This window comes from Xenopus laevis, chromosome 6S (genome assembly GCF_017654675.1).
Source record: "Xenopus laevis strain J_2021 chromosome 6S, Xenopus_laevis_v10.1, whole genome shotgun sequence".
NCBI classification, from domain to species: domain Eukaryota; kingdom Metazoa; phylum Chordata; class Amphibia; order Anura; family Pipidae; genus Xenopus; species Xenopus laevis.
Window position 1 is genome coordinate 79,554,072 of NC_054382.1, and position 21,848 is coordinate 79,575,919.

The following is a 21,848-nucleotide window of genomic DNA, read 5'->3' on the forward strand; positions in this document are numbered from 1 at the left end:
GTGTCTATGGAAATGGCCAGTGCAGACTCTGCGCCGCATTACGTTTTAGATTAGAAATGTGAAGCACGGGCAGTGTTAGGTGCAAGGGAGCCATGTACTAGAGTCCATGGCTACCGACCCGCAAGTACCTTATCCACAACCCCGGACCCGCGATTATCAAGAATCAGGAAGTGCTGTCATTGTAAATCATAGTAACATAGTAAGTAAGGTTGAAAAAAGACACATGTCCATCGAGTTCAACCTTTTTTTTTTTATTAAATACCTATCTGCCAGTTGATCCAAATCGGAAGTGACGTCATCAGAAGTAGGCGTGATCAGAAAAAAAGGAGTAAAACAGGAAGTGCTGTCATTGTAAACCGGAAGTCACATAATCGGAAGTAGGCATGATCAGAAAAAGGGTCGTAAAAATCGCTATTGAGAAAACCCGCAGCACAACCCGCGACCCGCAGAACCACCGACCCGCAGGGCCGGCCTTAGGCCTATTGGACCAATTGGGCCCAATAGGGCCCCGCACCTCTGGGGGCCCCGTAACACAGGGCAGCACAGATAATATTTCCCTCAGCACATGATGCTGCCTGGCCTGCCCACAACTTTGAGAGTCCAGCCCATCCCCAAATCCATAGATCCAGCCCACCCCCAACTCTGATAAGCCAGCCTATCCCCCAACTCCATAGGTCTAGCCTGCTCCCAACTCTCATAGGCCCAGCTTTCCTCCAACCTTGATAGGCCCTGCCTGCCCCCAATCCAACCAAGCCTGCTCCTAAGCTGAATCGGCCCAGCCTGCCCCAAACTAATTGGCCCAGTCCACTCTCCTATTTCTTCCCTCTCTCTCTTACCCTGTGTGCCCCTATTATGTGCCCCTATTTCATCCCTCTCACTCTTACCTTGTCTGCCCCTTTCCTTTCTATTTTGTGCCTGTATGCCCTTATTTTCCTAAATACTTGGTGTGTCAGTAGCCAGCAACACTTTGTCTAGGGGCCCCGCCAACATGGTCCCAATTGGGCCCCACATTTGATAGGATCAGCCCTGCCGAGCCGAGTCTATACCCGCACCCGGAACACTACTTTCCACAACCCGCAGGGTACCACAGGTTTTTGCGGGTAACCTGCAGGACTCTACCATGTATTTTATGCCTGCACCTTGACTGTGTTTTGATAAGGCTGCTGTCTGACAGGGAGATTTTGTTGCCCATGATAAATTGGCACTACTGCTGGCAACAAATCTCCCAAAATGGCTTTTCCACCAGCAAGAATTGAAATCGCCTGTGGTAAGATATACGCCTTGCTCACTAGGCAACTTAGGGTGACTTAGCATAGCTCATATACCTCCAATTTCCATTATTGCTGGTGGAGAAGCTTTTTCAGGTAGCACCAATTTATCGTGGGTAAGAAAATCTCCCCGTCGGACAGCAGCCTAAGGGTTGCCACCTTTTCTAATCTTAAATTACGAAGGGAGAAGGTCAATGATATAGAGGGGGAGTGGGTCTATATGACATGGTTGGTGAGGACAAAATTCATATAAGGAACTATAGGGGCAGTCTTAAGGGCCAAAGAAGAACATTTAAACAGAAATTGGGGCAGGCAAAGGGAGGAAGGAGAAGGTGTTACAAACTTACCAGCAACTACAGCAATCTGTCTCTAATTATTTTAAAATATAGTAGGACTCATTTATAAAAGCCAGATGCAAGAGCACTATTGACTGCAAAATCACTCCCTTTAGTGCTCATTCACTTAGCATGTGGCATAGCTCCATTCTGCATCTTGTACCTGCAGAGCATAGTGCTGATTTCTAAAAGGCCTCCTTTGCACTATATGGGCGGAGCCCCTGGACTTGCATCTGTGGATAGGACTATATTTTGGTCTGATGCATCGGACTCATAGAAGGACCTGCTGTACAGAACATGTACTGATTGTGGTACAGCCCATCAGCTCTGCCACTGAATTTAACCAGCAAGTATCTGGCACTGGTAGGCAGGGCAGCCATCAGGGGGGGACAGGGGGGAGAGTTGTAGGGGGCCCCGAGGGTAAGGGGGGCCCCGGCCATGCCACACTTACTTGATTAGCCGGGCCACCCATCTTTCTGAGAGCTGCTGATTTCAGGAAGGCATAGGCGTTTAAGGGGCCCTGGCCACCAATTTTCTTATAATGTGGGGGGGGGGCCTGGCCACCAATTTTTTTCGCATATGTGGGGTCCTAGCCACCAATATTTTTTAATGGGAGGACCCTGGACACAAATGTTTTTTTTTATGGAGGGCCCTGACCACCAATATCTTTTTATTTTTTATTAACATGTGGGAACCCTAGCCACCAATATTTTTTTTGTTTTTTTACTGTGTGGTGGGGGGCGGACCTGTAGGTGGGGCTTGCGGTGGGCGCAGCCCAGGGGGCCCAGGAAATGTTGTCGTATGGGGCCCTGTGATTTCTGATGGCGGTCCTGCTGGGAAGGGAGATATTAATTTACTATATAGGCACCCAAGAGCTGCCCCCCTAAAGCTGTCATTATAGGCATGGGGCCTCAAGTGCCTATATGGTAAATACAGCCTGTCTGTGGGTGCTGATGTAGCAACAGTGTGCAAAGTGCAATGAACATGTGGGCTTGAACCTGTACCTGCACTCTGCCCTGTCATTTGTAAGTAAGCCCTATTTAGCTCTGACTTCTGCATGAAGATAAATAGATTGCTGAAGGAGCATACTGAAGAGTAATTGGAAAGATTTGAAAATTTAAATTTCAAAGAAAGTACAGAATTTTTTAATTGATTGGATTTATATTCAAAAGTTTCACAAGAACCGTATATTGAATTGTTCACCTTTGAATGAAATTTTAGTATTATGTAGACTGTGCTATTGAAAATCTGCAATTGGGCAATTTTTTATTTTATTGTTTTTTTTTTAATTATTTCGCTTTTCATTCAACAGCTCTCCAGGCAGTGGCTTAAAAAAGAGACAGGAAAATGAATAGAGGAGGGTCTAAATAGAAAGACAACTAATACAAGTAATACTAAGATTAAAATTGTAGCCTCGGAGAGCAATAGTTGTTTGGCTGTTGGAGTCAGTGACTCCTATTTGAAAGCTGGATAGGGTGAGAACAGGAAAGCAAATAATTAAAAAAACAATATACAAAAATAATGAAGACAAATTAATAACTTGCTTAGAATAGGCAATTCTTTAAGTCACTATTTCAACGGTGTACTGATATGATCACAATTTATAACGTAAAATTAGATTGAGACAAAGTTAAAGTAATAATGTAAATGGCTATTAATCTGGAAACCCTAGTGCTCACATTAAATGATTTAAAACAGAGTCCTATCACGTGTTTCACAGTCAGCAACATAATCAAGCATCTGCCTCAAGCACTCTCAATCTGTCCGGCGATCACTGGCAGGCATTGCAAGATTTTAATGAAGGCTTAGGGAGAATAACCTTCCCCAAACCAACAAAAAATCATCTTCTATAACACAAGATTTTTTAAAAAATGTTGACAAATTTTTCTTTTATTGATTATTAAATGTAGGGACAGGTATAGAAAGAAAGAAGGGTTGGGAAGGGGAGGAGTAAACACATACAACATATGTTCAGAAATTTGTAAAGTAACTTAGTACAGGGAATACACCTACTTATACATTGCTGTCGGATTATAATTTATTTAGAATATACCCTACTTTCATGGGTAACTCAAACGGCCATAGTTTAATATTTTTATCTGCTGTGCATCTACCAAGGGTCTCCATGTCGACCAATACAGTGCAATTTTATTGTGAATCAGTAGTGTAATTTCTACTTATTTTGTAGTTTCTTCCACTACTTGTATCTATTCTCTGAAGGAGGGTGGTCATTGATTTCCATTTTCTAGATCCTAAAGCTTTAGCTGCATATAGCATATGGAGGGGCTAGTGTTGTTCGTTCTTAGGTCAAAGTGGAAAAGAATGGGTGAAAGTCTATAACAGATATATAAATTTTGGTTATTTAACTCATAAAATTGCATGTGTCAACCCAATATTATTTAATTGCAGGGCATAAGAACCATATGTGTTTAAATGAGTCTTCACCAGAGTTGTATCTCCAGCACATCTTTGAAGAGAAGGGGACCTCCTAGTGCTGAGTTTATATAAAAGCTCTCTTATCATAACGCTCTGGAGGATCTATGCATTCAGTGTAGTACATTTTATCTGGCAGTAGAGGTAAGTGTTATACTGGAATCTTTTTCCCATTCATCAAAGTATTTCAGGTGAAATGTATAGTTTGCTTTCCGTAGCAATTTATATAGATGCAAGAGACGGAGATTTTGACTGTCCAGTATATTTTCACAGTGTGTAGGTTTTGCTGTTACTGGCATGGATTGTCTTTTGTTTAAGAAGTGATGTGGTTGTTGCAAACACCACTCATCCTGTGGTTGGGTGGCCCACCTCTTTTGTACAATTGCCAGGCTTATTACTTTCCTGTTTTTGTAAAAATCAAAAAGTCTAGTGTTTCTGCCTTTATATAGACCCCAATGACAGAAAGCTTGTGGATCTAGGCTGGGGGGAAATCTGGGGTTTGTTGCAAGGACTGTAGCCTGAGGGTAGTAGTTGTCAAATTTGATATGAGATAATGTTTATTCCAGACTGAGAATGTTGCTTTTATTGTAGGGTGGGGTAGCACTTCTTTAGGGATGTTTTTTTTTGGTTGTGCCCATAGAAGATTACCTAAAGGTATAGGAGCTGTAGTTTGTTCAATTTTAACCCAGCTTTTCTCTTTAATTTTTAGGTACCATTGGAGAGTGCAGGCAAGATGGATAGAGATGTAGTACAGGTAGGTGTCTGGAAGGGCAAGTCCCTATTTCTCTTTTGGTTCAGTTAGGATATCATATTTCAGTCTAGGAGTCATGTCCATCCAAATGAAGCTGGTATCTAATGACCGGATCTTCTTAAATAAATGTGAAGAAATTTGTATGATTAAAGTTTGTAGATAGTATAGGATCTGAGGCATGATTGACATTTTTTATCGCCTGTATTTTGCCAAACCATGAGAGGTCTAGGCCACTCCAAAATTTAAAGTTGTGCTTGTAATTAGTTCTAGCAGAGGCATAAAGTTGGTGTTATATAACTTTGATATATCTGCAGTGAGTTGCTCTCCTTAGTATTTTATAGCCTGGGGGAGCCCACTTAAAGGGAAAGTTTTTTTCTAGTGTATTTTAGTTGATGCTGATAAGTTTATGTTTCCAACTTCCCCAGGTTGAGGAGGAGAGTGATAAATAGTAGTAGATCATCAGTGAAAGATAATTCCAACACACCCCATCAAATGCCTTTTCGGCATCCAGTGTCGGACTGGCCCACAGGGATACCAGGAAAACTCCCGGTGGGCCCAGGTATCAGTGGGCCCTCATGTTGCTAAACATTTTGCCTATTTCATGGTTATTCCTTATTTCTATGAGACCAAAGAGGCTAAATAGATGGAATAATAGATTATAGTATGTAAAGAAAAGAGAATAGGAGAATAGAGGTTGAGTGAGGAGAGAAAGAAAATAATTCTGAGAGTGGACCCCGAGTCTGAAGTTTTTTGGTGGGCCCCTGGTCTAAGGTTTTTTGGTGGGCCCCTGGTGTCCCAGTCCGACATTGTCGGCATCCGTTGTCAATATAACAGAGGGGAATCAGTGGGTAATTTAGGATCGTATCCTTTGTAGAGGTGATTCTTCAGAGCTATTGCAAATTGCTTTGTACTCTTTTTACTTAGTTCATAAGATTTTTGTTTGCAATTTAAGTAGGCTTTATAGGAGTACTGGTCTAATAGTACTAGTAGTGAGAGTTGATTTAGCCATGGTATGTTTGTTTGTCTGATTGTTCCAGATGAGATATCTCTTTATAGGGGAACTATTGCGAAAATGAAAATTTAATATAAGCGTCAGCATACTGAAATAAGAAACTTTCTAAATACAATCAATTAAAAATTCTGTACTACATAGTTACATAGTTACACAGTTAAATTGGGTTGAAAAAAGACAAAGTTCATCAAGTTCAACCCCTCCAAATGAAAACCCAGCATCCATACACACACCCCTCCCTACTTTTACATAAATTCTATATACCCATACCTATACTAACTATAGAGCTTAGTATCACAGCCTTTGATGATATGTCTGTCCAAAAATCATCCAAGCCATTCTTAAAGGCATTAACTGAATCAGCCATCACAACATCACCCGGCAGTGCATTCCACAACCTCACTGTCCTGACTGTGAAGAACCCCCTACGTTGCTTCAAATGAAAGTTGATTGTGGTACAGTTACCTACCCATCAGCTCTGCCACTGAATTTAACCAGCAAGTATCTGGCACTGGTAGGCAGGGCAGCCATCAGGGGGGGACAGGGGGGAGAGTTGTAGGGGACCCCGAGGGTAAGGGGGGCCCCGGCCATGTCACACTTACTTGATTAGCCGGGCCCCCCATCTTTCTGAGAGCTGCTGATTTCAGGAAGGCATAGGCGTTTAAGGGGCCCTGGCCACCAATTTTCTTATAATATTTACTATATAGTAAATATTAATTTACTATATAGGCACCCAAGAGCTGCCCCCCTAAAGCTGTCATTATAGGCATGGGGCCTCAAGTGCCTATATGGTAAATACAGCCTGTCTGTGGGTGCTGATGTAGCAACAGTGTGCAAAGTGCAATGAACATGTGGGCTTGAACCTGTACCTGCACTCTGCCCTGTCATTTGTAAGTAAGCCCTATTTAGCTCTGACTTCTGCATGAAGATAAATAGATTGCTGAAGGAGCATACTGAAGAGTAATTGGAAAGATTTGAAAATTTAAATTTCAAAGAAAGTACAGAATTTTTTAATTGATTGGATTTATATTCAAAAGTTTCACAAGAACCGTATATTGAATTGTTCACCTTTGAATGAAATTTTAGTATTATGTAGACTGTGCTATTGAAAATCTGCAATTGGGCAATTTTTTATTTTATTGTTTTTTTTTTTAATTATTTCGCTTTTCATTCAACAGCTCTCCAGGCAGTGGCTTAAAAAAGAGACAGGAAAATGAATAGAGGAGGGTCTAAATAGAAAGACAACTAATACAAGTAACACTAAGATTAAAATTGTAGCCTCGGAGAGCAATAGTTGTTTGGCTGTTGGAGTACAGGTCATTAATAAACAAGTTGAAAAGCAAGGGACCTAGTACAGAGCCCTGCGGTACTCCACTAACAACACTGGTCCAATTAGAAAATGTTCCATTTACCACCACTCTTTGTAGTCTATGTTTTAGCCAGTTCTCTATTCAGGTACAAATACTATTTTCCAGGCCAACATTCCTTAATTTAACCAGTAACCTTTTGTGTGGCACTGTATCAAATGCTTTAGCAAAGTCTAAGTAAATCACATCCACTGCCATCCCAGGATCGAGGTCTCTACTTACCTTCTCATAAAAAGAAATTAAGTTAGTCTAGATCTATTATGCATAAAACCATGCTACTGTTTCTAAAATAATCAAGTTTATCTTCACTATCCCTCTCTCAGCATCTGTTGCTCTTCATTCAGTATATCTTTTAGGAGGGCTCCTTTTGCCTAGAAGATGTGTTAAAACTCACTCTATTAAAATCACCAGACATCATATCTCTCTACATGCAGGATTTCTGCAAAAAGCAGTTATTTTGTTGGATTTTGTTTGTACTGGAATCAGTTATTTGAGTGAGCTCTAATTCATCTGCTAGGCAAAAGGATCCCCCCTAAAGATCTAACTGTTAATGAGTATCTGACACCTAACTGAAGCATGAAGACAGAATAAAGAGAAACAGATGCTGGGAGAGGAATAGTGAACAAAAGCTTGATTCTTTCAGAAATGATGCAATATATTTATTTGATTGTATTTACAAAGTTTCTTATTTCGGTATGCTGAAGTTTATATTAATTTTCATTTTCACGATAGTTCCCCTTTAAGTAATATGCACATCTATTTTTTCCTTTTTTAATCCTACAACAACGAGATAACAATTGGCCTCTCACTATAAATGTGTGTGTTTCCTATAATACAGAGGATCTAGTATCTGTTAAGTCATTGTCCTTAAAGGCATTCTTAATCATTACCCTTATTTGTTCCTTATATTTCTCATAATGTAGCAACATATTGATAAATTTTTCGTTTAAAACTTGGTTTAATTGTACTTGGTATATGAAAGCAAACCGCAACTGGTGAGTGATCGGAGAGGGTGCTTTGTGTAATTTTGGCATTTTGAAAGTGGTGGAGCCATTTTTGTGAGTCTATTCTTGAGTAGCCCGTGAATGTCTTCTAAAATGAGTATAGTCAGTGTTGTTTGGGTTTAAGCAACTCCAGATGTCCACCACTTGTAGGTTGGATAAGGATTTATTTGTTACCTTTGTTTTTTGCTAGATGTATCAGTCAGTGGGTTTCATATGATACCTTTCGGCAAATGATGCTAGCATTGTAATGAAGTCATAAATGACCCTTGATTGGAGTGTACATGTTAGCTATTGTTATTATGTTTCCTTTTTCTGATCAGTTAAAGTGAATGTGAGGTCTCTGTGTAGTAATGTCATTAGCCCAGTACATATCTTCACGGCTTGTCACCCGTTTCGATTGTTAAATGTGTCTCTTGGAGCATAACTATTTTTGCTTCTAATCTTTCACATTCCCCTAATATTTGGGATCTTTGATTGGTTTGTTTAGGCCATTTACGTTGTAACTAATTATTTAACATTTCATCATGTCCCCGAGTCATATAATTAGAGCCATGGCTAAAGTATGCCGTATGTGATTTGTGAGCCAACATCATTATTAACCTGATACTTGTTGTAACCCCTGAAGGAGGGATGGAGGGTGGATATACAGTAGGAAATTAAGTGAAAGTATAAGAGGGCAATCAAAATACGTCGCTCCAGGAATTATCCCAGACCTAGATAAAGATTTTGTCAACTGTGATATGGTGGGGAGAGTGATTGCCACTCAGAAATGTGGTGTTTGAGAGGAGATGCATCATTAATGGAAAGACAACGTTGTGGGGTTGTGGGTCTAGTGTTGCCTTGTATTACCATGGTAGGATTTATGGGAAGCACTAGTGAAAGAAGGAGGGCTATGATCTTTTCATCTAACTTATGAATTATATAATAAATCAATGCAAAAACAAGTACAGTATCACGCATGAACATATAACAATATCTTTGGCAATCATTCTTAATTGACAAACATAGTATAGAGTTATTATACATATCTCATAGGTGCCAAGTGTTCAGTCTATTGCATCCCTAGGTGAGCACATCCTGTCTCTGGAGCACATGCATTTGGGGGTCCTGGGGGTGTGCTCTGGTGTGTTATGAATCCATTCACCTGTGCGATCCAGTTGTTAAATTCTGTCAGCCATCCTGGTAAGATCATCTGAGGGCGCTGCATAAACGATGAGGTTTCATCAGGTGTATGTAGAATGGATGCTGATCCATATTTTATAGCTGTCATCTGTATGGTAACGTGAAATACTCTGAAACAATTTTACATTACTGTCCTCAAAGGTCAGGTTGCTGAAAGCCTTAGATAATATTTCTTTTTTAAGTCTGAAGCTGTTTAACCCTTTAAGTGCCAGCAGAATTTCACATTTTGGTTACGCGAAATGCCAGCCGTTTTTGAAACATTTTGTGCTCTCTCACTTTAGGGGCATTTTCTGAGGGGAAACCTATAGTTTACCTAGGAAAACTATACATTGTTTTTTTCGGTAGAAACTGAGCTTTCTAAATCTGCCTGAGTTTTCATGTATTTCCACCTGTGCAAAAAAATTTATAGTGCTAAATACCAAAAAAAAATGAAAAATTACCATTTTTCATCGTATATCAATTTATACCAGAAAAATATTTCATTTTACGGATGAAAATCCAACTGATTTGGAAAGCCTTATGTCTCTCGAACGTGCCAATACCAGATATGTATAGTTTTAGGGAGATTTAGGACTTCTGTACCTCAAAAACTCCCGGCAGTATATTGCCGAATTTTGAAAGCACTAAGGCAGAAAACGGCATGCTTTAGATTCCAAGGCCAAAACTCCTGAAACCGTAGGTTTACCCCAGAAAACCATACATTTTTGAAAAGTACACATTCTGCCGATTACAAAATGGGTAACTATGTCTCTCTACTCCCAACTACCAAACATAAAAGCTTGTCTGAACATAGCGGTTTTTCAAAAAAAAATTCAAAATTCTGAAAAATCATTTCAAAGGTTTTATTTTGCTGCTCTGCATATCCCAAACTATATTAGGTACCAAGAAAAAGCACCTGAAATATGATTGCCAGGGGTCCACTGAACAGTTTGATACCCATTATGCATAGGTTTACCAAAGTATCTGGCATTTAGAGACACCAATATGAAGTTAGCACATCCAAATTGATCAGGACTTTACTTCAGCTACTGAGAAATCAACACATTGACTGCATTTTTTGTGGGGTAAAAACACAGAAATATATGTTTACCCCCCAAACCCATATATTTTTGGAAAGTACACATTCTACCGAATATAAAATGGGTACCCATGCCTTTCTGCTCCAAACTACTGAGTCGCAAGGCTTTCCCAAAATTATCGGTTTTGGTGAAATATGTGAAAATTGCCTCAAACCTTCAACTTCTCAGCACCATATCACCCATGTATCGTTATGCACCAAGAAAAAGCACCCTAAATATGATTGCCATGGTTCCTCTGAACATTTTGGTGGCCATTGTTCATAGGTTTACCAAAGTATCTGGCATTTAGAGGCCCCAAAATGAAGTTAGCGCATACAAACAGTCCCGTGGGTAACTTCAGCTAATGAAAAATCAACACATTGACTGCATTTTTGTGGGGTAAAAACACAGAAATATATGTTTACCCCCAAAACCCATATATTTTTGGAAAGTACACATTCTACCGAATCTAAAATGGGTACCCATGCCTTTCTGCTCCAAACTACTGAGTCGCAAGGCTTTCCCACAATTGTCGGTTTTGGTGAAATATCTGAAAATTGCCTCAAAGCTTCAACTTCTCAGCACCATATCGCCCATGTATCGTTACGCACCAAGATAAAGCACCCTAAATATGATTGCCAGGGTTCCTCCAAACAGTTTGGTGGCCATTGTTCCTAGGTTTACCAAAGTATCTGGCATTTAGAGGCCCCAAAATGAAGTTAGCGCATACAAACAGTCCCGTGGGTAACTTCAGCTAATGAAAAATCAACACATTGACTGCATTTTTGTGGGGTAAAAACACAGAAATATATGTTTACCCCCAAAACCCATATATTTTTGGAAAGTACACATTCTACCGAATCTAAAATGGGTACCCATGCCTTTCTGCTCCAAACTACTGAGTCGCAAGGCTTTCCCACAATTGTCGGTTTTGGTGAAATATCTGAAAATTGCCTTAAAGCTTCAACTTCTCAGCACCATATCGCCCATGTATCGTTACGCACCAAGATAAAGCACCCTAAATATGATTGCCAGGGTTCCTCCAAACAGTTTGGTGGCCATTGTTCCTAGGTTTACCAAAGTATCTGGCATTTAGAGGCCCCAAAATGAAGTTAGCGCATACAAACAGTCCCGTGGGTAACTTCAGCTAATGAAAAATCAACACATTGACTGCATTTTTGTGGGGTAAAAACACAGAAATATATGTTTACCCCCAAAACCCATATATTTTTGGAAAGTACACATTCTACCGAATCTAAAATGGGTACCCATGCCTTTCTGCTCCAAACTACTGAGTCGCAAGGCTTTCCCACAATTGTCGGTTTTGGTGAAATATCTGAAAATTGCCTCAAAGCTTCAACTTCTCAGCACCATATCGCCCATGTATCGTTACGCACCAAGATAAAGCACCCTAAATATGATTGCCAGGGTTCCTCCAAACAGTTTGGTGGCCATTGTTCCTAGGTTTACCAAAGTATCTGGCATTTAGAGGCCCCAAAATGAAGTTAGCGCATACAAACAGTCCCGTGGGTAACTTCAGCTAATGAAAAATCAACACATTGACTGCATTTTTGTGGGGTAAAAACACAGAAATATATGTTTACCCCCAAAACCCATATATTTTTGGAAAGTACACATTCTACCGAATCTAAAATGGGTACCCATGCCTTTCTGCTCCAAACTACTGAGTCGCAAGGCTTTCCCACAATTGTCGGTTTTGGTGAAATATCTGAAAATTGCCTCAAAGCTTCAACTTCTCAGCACCATATCGCCCATGTATCGTTATGCACCAAGATAAAGCACCCTAAATATGATTGCCAGGGTTCCTCCAAACAGTTTGGTGGCCATTGTTCCTAGGTTTACCAAAGTATCTGGCATTTAGAGGCCCCAAAATGAAGTTAGCGCATACAAACAGTCCCGTGGGTAACTTCAGCTAATGAAAAATCAACACATTGACTGCATTTTTGTGGGGTAAAAACACAGAAATATATGTTTACCCCCAAAACCCATATATTTTTGGAAAGTACACATTCTACCGAATCTAAAATGGGTACCCATGCCTTTCTGCTCCAAACTACTGAGTCGCAAGGCTTTCCCACAATTGTCGGTTTTGGTGAAATATCTGAAAATTGCCTCAAAGTTTCAACTTCTCAGTACCATATCACCCATGTATCGTTACGCACCAAGAAAAAGCACCCTAAATATGATTGCCAGGGTTCCTCCAAACAGTTTGGTGGCCATTGTTCATAGGTTTACCAAAGTATCTGGCATTTAGAGGCCCCAAAATGAAGTTAGCGCATACAAACAGTCCCGTGGGTAACTTCAGCTAATGAAAAATCAACACATTGACTGCATTTTTGTGGGGTAAAAACACAGAAATATATGTTTGCCCCCCAAAACCCATATAGTTTTGGAAAGTACACATTCTACCGAATCTAAAATGGGTACCCATGCCTTTCTGCTCCAAACTACTGAGTCGCAAGGCTTTCCCACAATTGTCGGTTTTGGTGAAATATCTGAAAATTGCCTCAAAGCTTCAACTTCTCAGCACCATATCACCCATGTATCGTTATGCACCAAGAAAAAGCACCCTAAATGTGATTGCCAGGGTTCCTCCGAACAGTTTGGTGGCCATTGTTCATAGGTTTACCAAAGTATCTGGCAGTTAGAGGCCTCAAAATGAAGTTAGTGCATACAAATAGTCCTGTGGGTAACTTCAGCTAATGAAAGATCAACACATTAACTGCATTTTTGTGGTGTAAAAACACAGAAATATATGTTTACCCCCCAAACCCATACATTTTTGGAAAGTACACATTCTACAGAATCTAAAATGGGTACCCATGCCTTATTGCTCCAAACTACTGAGTCGCAAGGCTTTCCCAAAGTTGTCGGTTTTGGTGAAATATCTGAAAATTGCCTCAATGCTTCAACTTTCCAGCATCATATCGCCCATGTATCATTACGTATCACAAAAAAGCACCCAAATTGTGATTGCCGGGGGTCCTCCAAACAGTTTGGTGCCCACTGTGCATAGGTTTACCAAAGTATATGGCATTTAGAGGCCCCAAAATGAAGTTAGCACATACAAATTGTCCTGTGGGGTAACTTCAGCTAATGAAAAATCAGCACATTGTCTGCATTTTTGTGGGGTAAAAACACAGAAATATATGTTTACCCCCCAAACCCATACATTTTTGGAAAGAACACATTCTACAGAATCTAAAATGGGTACCCATGCTTTTCTGCTCAAAACTACTGAGTCGCAAGGCTTTGCCAAATTTGGCCGTTTTGGTGAAATATCTGAAAATTGCCTCAAAGCTTCAACTTTCCAGCATCGTATTGTCCATGTATCATTACCAGCATAAAGCATCCTAAATATAAACATACAGGTCTACTAAATAGTTTGATGCCCAATGTGCATAGATATACCAAACTATGTGGCGCACAGAGACCCCCAAATGACAATATGTATAGACATTTTCACGGCTGACGCGCTGGCTGCTGCAACATAACCACCCGGTGTGTGTATTATGCGACATTAGACCACCTAACAGTACAGAGACCCCAGAAAACCATATATTTTCAGAAAGTACACATTCTGACGAATCCAATATGGGTAAATAAGTGTTTCTACTACAAACTGCCAAACTGCAAAGCAATGCTGAACATAACGGTTTTTATCAAATTTCTGAAAATCGTCACAAAGCTTGAATTTTACCCCATTATATGCCCCACATTTCGTAACTTATCAGCATAAAACATCCTAAATATGAACGCCAGGGGTCTACTGAACACTTTGATGCCCAATATGCATAGATATACCAAACTATGTGGCGCACAGAGACCCCCAAATGACAATACTGTATATACATTTTCACGGCTGACGCGCTGGCTGCTGCAATATAAGCACCTGGTGTGTGTATTATGCGACATTAGACCCCCCTAACAGTACAGAGACCCCAGAAAACCAGATATTTTCAGAAAGAACACATTCTGACGAATCCAATATGGGTAAATAAGTGTTTCTACTACAATCTGCCAAACTGCAAAGCAATGCTGAACATAACGGTTTTTTATCAAATTTCTGAAAATCGTCACAAAGCTTGAATTTTACTCCATTATATGCTCCACGTTTCGTAACGTATCAGCATAAAACATCCTAAATATGAACGCCAGGGGTCTACTAAATAGTTTGATGCCAAATGTGCATAGATATACCAAACTATGTGGCGCACAGAGACCCCCAAATGACAATAGTGTATATACATTTTCACGGCTGACGCGCTGGCTGCTGCAATATAAGCACCTGGTGTGTGTATTATGCGATATTAGACCCCCCTAACAGTACAGAGACCCCAGAAAACCATATATTTTCAGAAAGTACACATTCTGACGAATCCAATATGGGTAAATAAGTGTTTCTACTACAAACTGCCAAACTGCAAAGCAATGCTGAACATAACGGTTTTTATCAAATTTCTGAAAATCGTCACAAAGCTTGAATTTTACCCCATTATATGCTCCACGTTTCGTAACGTATCAGCATAAAACATCCTAAATATGAACGCCCAGAGGTCTACTGAACACTTTGATGCTCAATATGCATAGATATACCAAACTATGTGGCGCACAGAGACCACCAAATGACAATAGTGTATATACATTTTCACAGCTGACGCGCTGGCTGCGGCAATATAAGTGCCTGGTGTGTGTATTATGCGACATTAGACCACCTAACAGTACAGAGACCCCAGAAAACCATATATTTTCAGAAAGTACACATTCTGACGAATCCAATATGGGTAAATAAGTGTTTCTACTACAAACTGCCAAACTGCAAAGCAATGCTGAACATAACGGTTTTTATCAAATTTCTGAAAATCGTCACAAAGCTTGAATTTTACCCCATTATATGCCCCACATTTCGTAACTTATCAGCATAAAACATCCTAAATATGAACGCCAGGGGTCTACTGAACACTTTGATGCCCAATATGCATAGATATACCAAACTATGTGGCGCACAGAGACCCCCAAATGACAATACTGTATATACATTTTCACGGCTGACGCGCTGGCTGCTGCAATATAAGCACCTGGTGTGTGTATTATGCGACATTAGACCCCCCTAACAGTACAGAGACCCCAGAAAACCAGATATTTTCAGAAAGAACACATTCTGACGAATCCAATATGGGTAAATAAGTGTTTCTACTACAATCTGCCAAACTGCAAAGCAATGCTGAACATAACGGTTTTTATCAAATTTCTGAAAATCGTCACAAAGCTTGAATTTTACTCCATTATATGCTCCACGTTTCGTAACGTATCAGCATAAAACATCCTAAATATGAACGCCAGGGGTCTACTGAACACTTTGATGCCCAATATGCATAGATATTCCAAACTATGTGGCGCACAGAGACCCCCAAATGACAATAGTGTATATACATTTTCACGGCTGACGCGCTGGCTGCTGCAATATAAGCACCTGGTGTGTGTATTATGCGACATTAGACCCCCCTAACAGTACAGAGACCCCAGAAAACCATATATTTTCAGAAAGTACACATTCTGACGAATCCAATATGGGTAAATAAGTGTTTCTACTACAAACTGCCAAACTGCAAAGCAATGCTGAACATAACGGTTTTTATCAAATTTCGGAAAATCGTCACAAAGCTTGAATTTTACCCCATTATATGCTCCACGTTTCGTAACGTATCAGCATAAAACATCCTAAATATGAACGCCAGGGGTCTACTGAACACTTTGATGCCCAATATGCATAGATATACCAAACTATGTGGCGCACAGAGACCCCAAATGACAATAGTGTATATACATTTTCACGGCTGACTCGCTGGCTGCTGCAATATAAGCACCTGGTGTGTGTATTATGCGACATTAGACCCCCCTAACAGTACAGAGACCCCAGAAAACCAGATATTTTCAGAAAGTACACATTCTGACGAATCCAATATGGGTAAATAAGTGTTTCTACTACAAACTGCCAAACTGCAAAGCAATGCTGAACATAACGGTTTTTATCAAATTTCTGAAAATCGTCACAAAGGTTGAATTTTACCCCATTATATGCTCCACGTTTCGTAACGTATCAGCATAAAACATCCTAAATATGAACGCCAGGGGTCTACTAAATAGTTTGATGCCAAATGTGCATAGATATACCAAACTATGTGGCGCACAGAGACCCCCAAATGACAATAGTGTATATACATTTTCACGGCTGACGCGCTGGCTGCTGCAATATAAGCACCTGGTGTGTGTATTATGCGATATTAGACCCCCCTAACAGTACAGAGACCCCAGAAAACCATATATTTTCAGAAAGTACACATTCTGACGAATCCAATATGGGTAAATAAGTGTTTCTACTACAAACTGCCAAACTGCAAAGCAATGCTGAACATAACGGTTTTTATCAAATTTCTGAAAATCGTCACAAAGCTTGAATTTTACCCCATTATATGCTCCACGTTTCGTAACGTATCAGCATAAAACATCCTAAATATGAACGCCAGAGGTCTACTGAACACTTTGATGCTCAATATGCATAGATATACCAAACTATGTGGCGCACAGAGACCACCAAATGACAATAGTGTATATACATTTTCACAGCTGACGCGCTGGCTGCTGCAATATAAGTGCCTGGTGTGTGTATTATGCGACATTAGACCCCCCTAACAGTACAGAGACCCCAGAAAACCATATATTTTCAGAAAGTACACATTCTGACGAATCCAATATGGGTAAATAAGTGTTTCTACTACAAACTGCCAAACTGCAAAGCAATGCTGAACATAACGGTTTTTTATCAAATTTCTGAAAATCGTCAGAAAGCTTGAATTTTACCCCATTATATGCCCCACATTTCGTAACCCTATCAGCATAAAACATCCTAAATATGAACGCCAGGGGTCTACTGAACACTTTGATGCTCAATATGCATAGATATACCAAACTATGTGGCGCACAGAGACCACCAAATGACAATAGTGTATATACATTTTCACAGCTGACGCGCTGGCTGCTGCAATATGAGCACCTGGTGTGTGTATTATGCGACATTAGACCCCCCTAACAGTACAGAGACCCCAGAAAACCATATATTTTCAGAAAGTACACATTCTGACGAATCCAATATGGGTAAATAAGTGTTTCTACTACAAACTGCCAAACTGCAAAGCAATGCTGAACATAACGGTTTTTATCAAATTTCTGAAAATCGTCACAAAGCTTGAATTTTACCCCATTATATGCCCCACATTTCGTAACGTATCAGCATAAAACATCCTAAATATGAACGCCAGGGGTCTACTGAACACTTTGATGCCCAATATGCATAGATATACCAAACTATGTGGCGCACAGAGACCCCCAAATGGATATATAGTAGATAAAATTTACAAGGCAAAACAAAATAAGGCAGTAAAGAGTGAAATGAAAAAAAATCCAATAAAACCACAAAAATCAATGTTTTTTTCCAGAATAGTGTTATCGGCCGTCAGAAACACAGTTTGAATATTTTAGCTGGGCCAAACAGGTTATACGGCTAGAAACAAGTGAACACAACATATGCAGAGCTGAAAATGCAATAAAATGGCTAAAAATTCAATAAAATGGCTAAAAATGCACCAAAATACCCAAAATTGCAATATAATCACCGAAATAACATACAAAAGATATTGCACAGTACGGTTAGTGAATACGCTATTCGTAATGGCAATAAAACATTTTTTTCAGCAAAAAAAAGAGACGATGCGATAAGAAAAAAAAAAAAAAAAGCCACAATGCCATGTATGTGCGTGTGCGTGTGTACAAATGGTAAATTACATGTTATGTGCGCGTGTGTGCGTGTGCACGTGTGTGTAAGTGCAGTGAGTGTAAGTGACCCCCCCAATCCCCAAAAATGTATGTGTAAGTGTGTGTAAGTGTGAATCTAAGTGTGTATTACTGTAATAAGTGTGTGTTGGTGTGTTTGTGTGTGTAATTGTTGCACTAACCTGAAAAAGTCGCTGAAGACTGTTGCACACGATGTGGAGGGGTCCCAGGAAGACATCTGCGACGATCTGCGTGTCTCTGTGCTGTGGGGGCGGAGCTGATCGGCGCAGTGCAGGCTGCAGCAGCAGGACACGTAAGGAACACGTGCCTGCTGCTGTTTTTGGGCCCCTGGGCGATCGCGCCCCAGGGGCCACTCGATCCCCTGCTCTGCTCGTTGCCTAGGGGCAGGGGATCGAAGCGGAACGGAGCGAGCGGCTCTAACAGCCGCTCCTCCGCTCCAGAACCCGGAAGTGCTGCAGAACGTAGAATCTACGTTCTGTGGCATTTCAAGTTACTTTTCCACAGAACGTAGATTCTACGTTCTGTGGCACTTAAAGGGTTAAGCAGCACAGAATGTCTCTTGTGGCGTTAAGGGGGCAGCTTTGGGTGTTTTTACTCTGTGTGCCCTTTCTTTTTCTATTTCTGCTGCCTGGTCCCTGTGGAGAATGCTATTGGCTATATGTATATGCTCCTGCTTTCTAAATACTCCAATTGTCTCTGCATGCTGAAAGCCAGGCTTGTGTATGTAATTTTTTAGAACATTTTTGCCATTATGAAAGAACTTACTTTGATTAATTTCAATATCCAAACAGGATGTTATACTAATCATGTCTCTTTTTTATCTCCTGCAGTTTAAGAGACAAGGTAATCTCCTGCAGCATTGCCTTGAACTCAATGAGGGAGATTCTATTGGTAAGTAATAATATCCATGTCTTCTTCAACATCGCTGTCAGGATCAGATATGTTGTATTGTGCTTCAGGATGTTCCTCTCTTTCTCTGTTTGCAGGCGCCACCTTGGAAAGTGCATGATTTGTTTTCTTCCGGACAAACAGTGGTGCTAGCTCTTGTTGGGACAGTTTGCTTTCAAACAGGTGTTTCCTTCTGTATTTTGTTTGTTATTCCTAGGGCAGGATTGCTTATTATTGCCAAGAATGGAGTGCTTCGAACACAGGAGTTATGCAGCCATCTTCCTTGAGGGCAAGCCACATTTCCTCTGGAACTGCATTTTTTTGGCTCCTGGGGGTATGGTACATGAAACTGCCATCTTATGATATAACATCTTATGTTATGACTCTTTCTGTAACCCCATGGGGTGGCCAAGCATTCCAGATATATTATACATCGAACTGGCACTGCATTTACCTGTGCTCTAAGGCACTGGTCCCCAACCAGTATCTTGTGAGCAACATGTTGCTCACCAATCTCTTGGATGTTACTCTCAGTGGCCTCAAAGCAGGTGCTTATTTTTGAATTCCAGGCTTAGAAGAATGTTTTGCTTGCATAAAAACCAGATGTACTGCCAAACAGAGACTCATGTAGGCTGACAGTCCACATAGGGGCTACCAAATAGCCAATCACATTTTTTATGCTTGTGCTGCTCTCCAACTTTTTAGAATTTTGCTCGTGGCTATTTTAGGGTGGGGAGCACTGTTGTAAAGTATTAGGCATGAACTTTGGACTATATTTATAAGACCAAGGGGGTTATTTACTAAACTCCAAATGCCAAGAACCCGAAGAATTCATGTTTTTTTAATCAAATCTGAATTTTTAGTGAAAAAAAACCATGATTTTTTAAAGGATGTATTGTACCCCAAGGATGGAAAAAGTCAGAATCTGAAAATCCGGCATCTCAGACCTCTGGAGTTTTTGGGATGGAAAATCCGACTAGGATTTGTATTTTTCACAATTTTTTTTTTCCCGCAAACAATAATTCAGAAAAGTGTATTAATAAAAAAAGCTGGCCATAGACGCAAAGATCAGATCATACGAATTGAGGATTCAAAAGATTTTTGGACCATGTGTGGAGAGTCCCAACATTTTTCGTCCGGCGGAGATCAGTTATTTGGTCGATCGGACAGGTTTTGAACTTGGGGAAGCTGGACACTAATGGTTCTCTAACTCGGTGGGGGGCTGGGCACCACATTTTTTAAATTTTTATTTGGGGGCCCTGACCACCAGTTTTTCAATTTGTGTTATGGGGGATGGGGCATGTCCACTAAATTGTGGGGGGGGGAGGGGTTGGCCGCCAATGTTGCACATCTATATATTTGCTGCTTTGAGTTTTGTCAGGCCTGTTTTTTATTCCCAGTCTGGCCCTGCCTGCCATGTATATATGAGATGTGCACCATATTTGTTTTGTCGTGTGTTCTGCTTCTGGGAGGCATATTTCATGAAATTGACACTACATTTATTAACAAAGGTAAATACAAAAATAAATACGAATAAATAAAATGACATTAAATATTTTGTTCTATGTGATCAAGAGACAAGAGGAAGGATACTGCTATTCCATAGAGTTTATAATCTCACCTTTTTCCTTAAAGGGCAAATGAACTCAAAATCTTTGGTTGCGGGTAAGATATGCTTTTTATAGAATGGCAAGTGCTAAATGAGACAGTGTTGCTAATACTCTCAACTAGATTTAAAAGTAATGTAATAGAACTTAAAATACCCTCAACTAGATTTAAAAGTCATGCAATAGAATTTAAAATGTGATATGAGCAGTGCAAATCCCCTCTGACTCCATTACTCTGACTATGACTTTGTGCAAAACTGCTGTGCCTTAGTTGTGACTCACTTGCTCATTCACTGCTTGGCATTACTAAAACAAACAGTCTAGACAGCTGAATGACAGAATTACTCTTCCCATTCTGCTATTAACAGTAGTGCTGTCATCTTCATTGGAATTTTCCACCCCTGTGCATTCAGATGAAAAATTGTGAGCTTTCCTGTTTGGCTTCCACAAAAACGACATTGTGATGTGAGAATAGAACCAGTGAAATTTACCACAGTGGTAGTTTTGTTCCTGCAACGTCCTTTATCATTTGGCATGGGGGCACCACCTCAGTATTATGGGAGACATACAGTTATCCACCAAAGACTTACCAACGTTCAAAACCAGACTTACCAGGATTTTCATGGTTTGCAAATGAAATGCTTTTCACCACAGGCCTAAACTTTTCATATTCTGCCATAGTTGTCTTAGAGGGAACCACAGTTGTCAATATCAGGGGTCCAAAAACGAATTGGACATCGGCGCGACAAAATTGGACCGCGCCCCCACAGACCCCATCCCCAACCCCAGCCCCACAAAAAAAAAATACATTTTGGCACCAGTCCCCGGTTCAAAAAAGGTTGAGGACCCCTGGTCAATATGACCTTCCATGCCTGCAGCCACTGGCCATTCACATATTTGAAAAAATACATTATCTATGGCAGAAGCAGGTGTTGCCAGCTGTAGAATATGGCAGTAGGAGCATTCATAGGTGTTTCATTGGCCTAAATGTTTTTTTTTATTTATTTTACTTAAGATGTGGAACCAAACCAAAAATGAACATCTTATGTTATGACTCTTTCCGTAACCCCC

The 21,848-nt window shown here is 40.3% G+C and overlaps 1 protein-coding gene and 1 long non-coding RNA gene across 2 annotated transcripts in view; one reads left to right on the forward strand and one right to left on the reverse strand.

The window, feature by feature from the left end:
* Positions 1-21,848, reverse strand: part of cap2.S (cyclase associated actin cytoskeleton regulatory protein 2 S homeolog) — an 83,664-nt gene that overhangs the window by 31,466 nt on the left and 30,350 nt on the right. The window lies entirely within an intron of this gene.
* LOC108720113 lies at positions 2,752-20,716 on the forward strand. The gene is made up of 4 exons (XR_001936324.2): positions 2,752-4,180; positions 4,746-4,790; positions 19,113-19,173; positions 19,269-20,716. It is a non-coding gene; the product is annotated as an uncharacterized LOC108720113 (long non-coding RNA).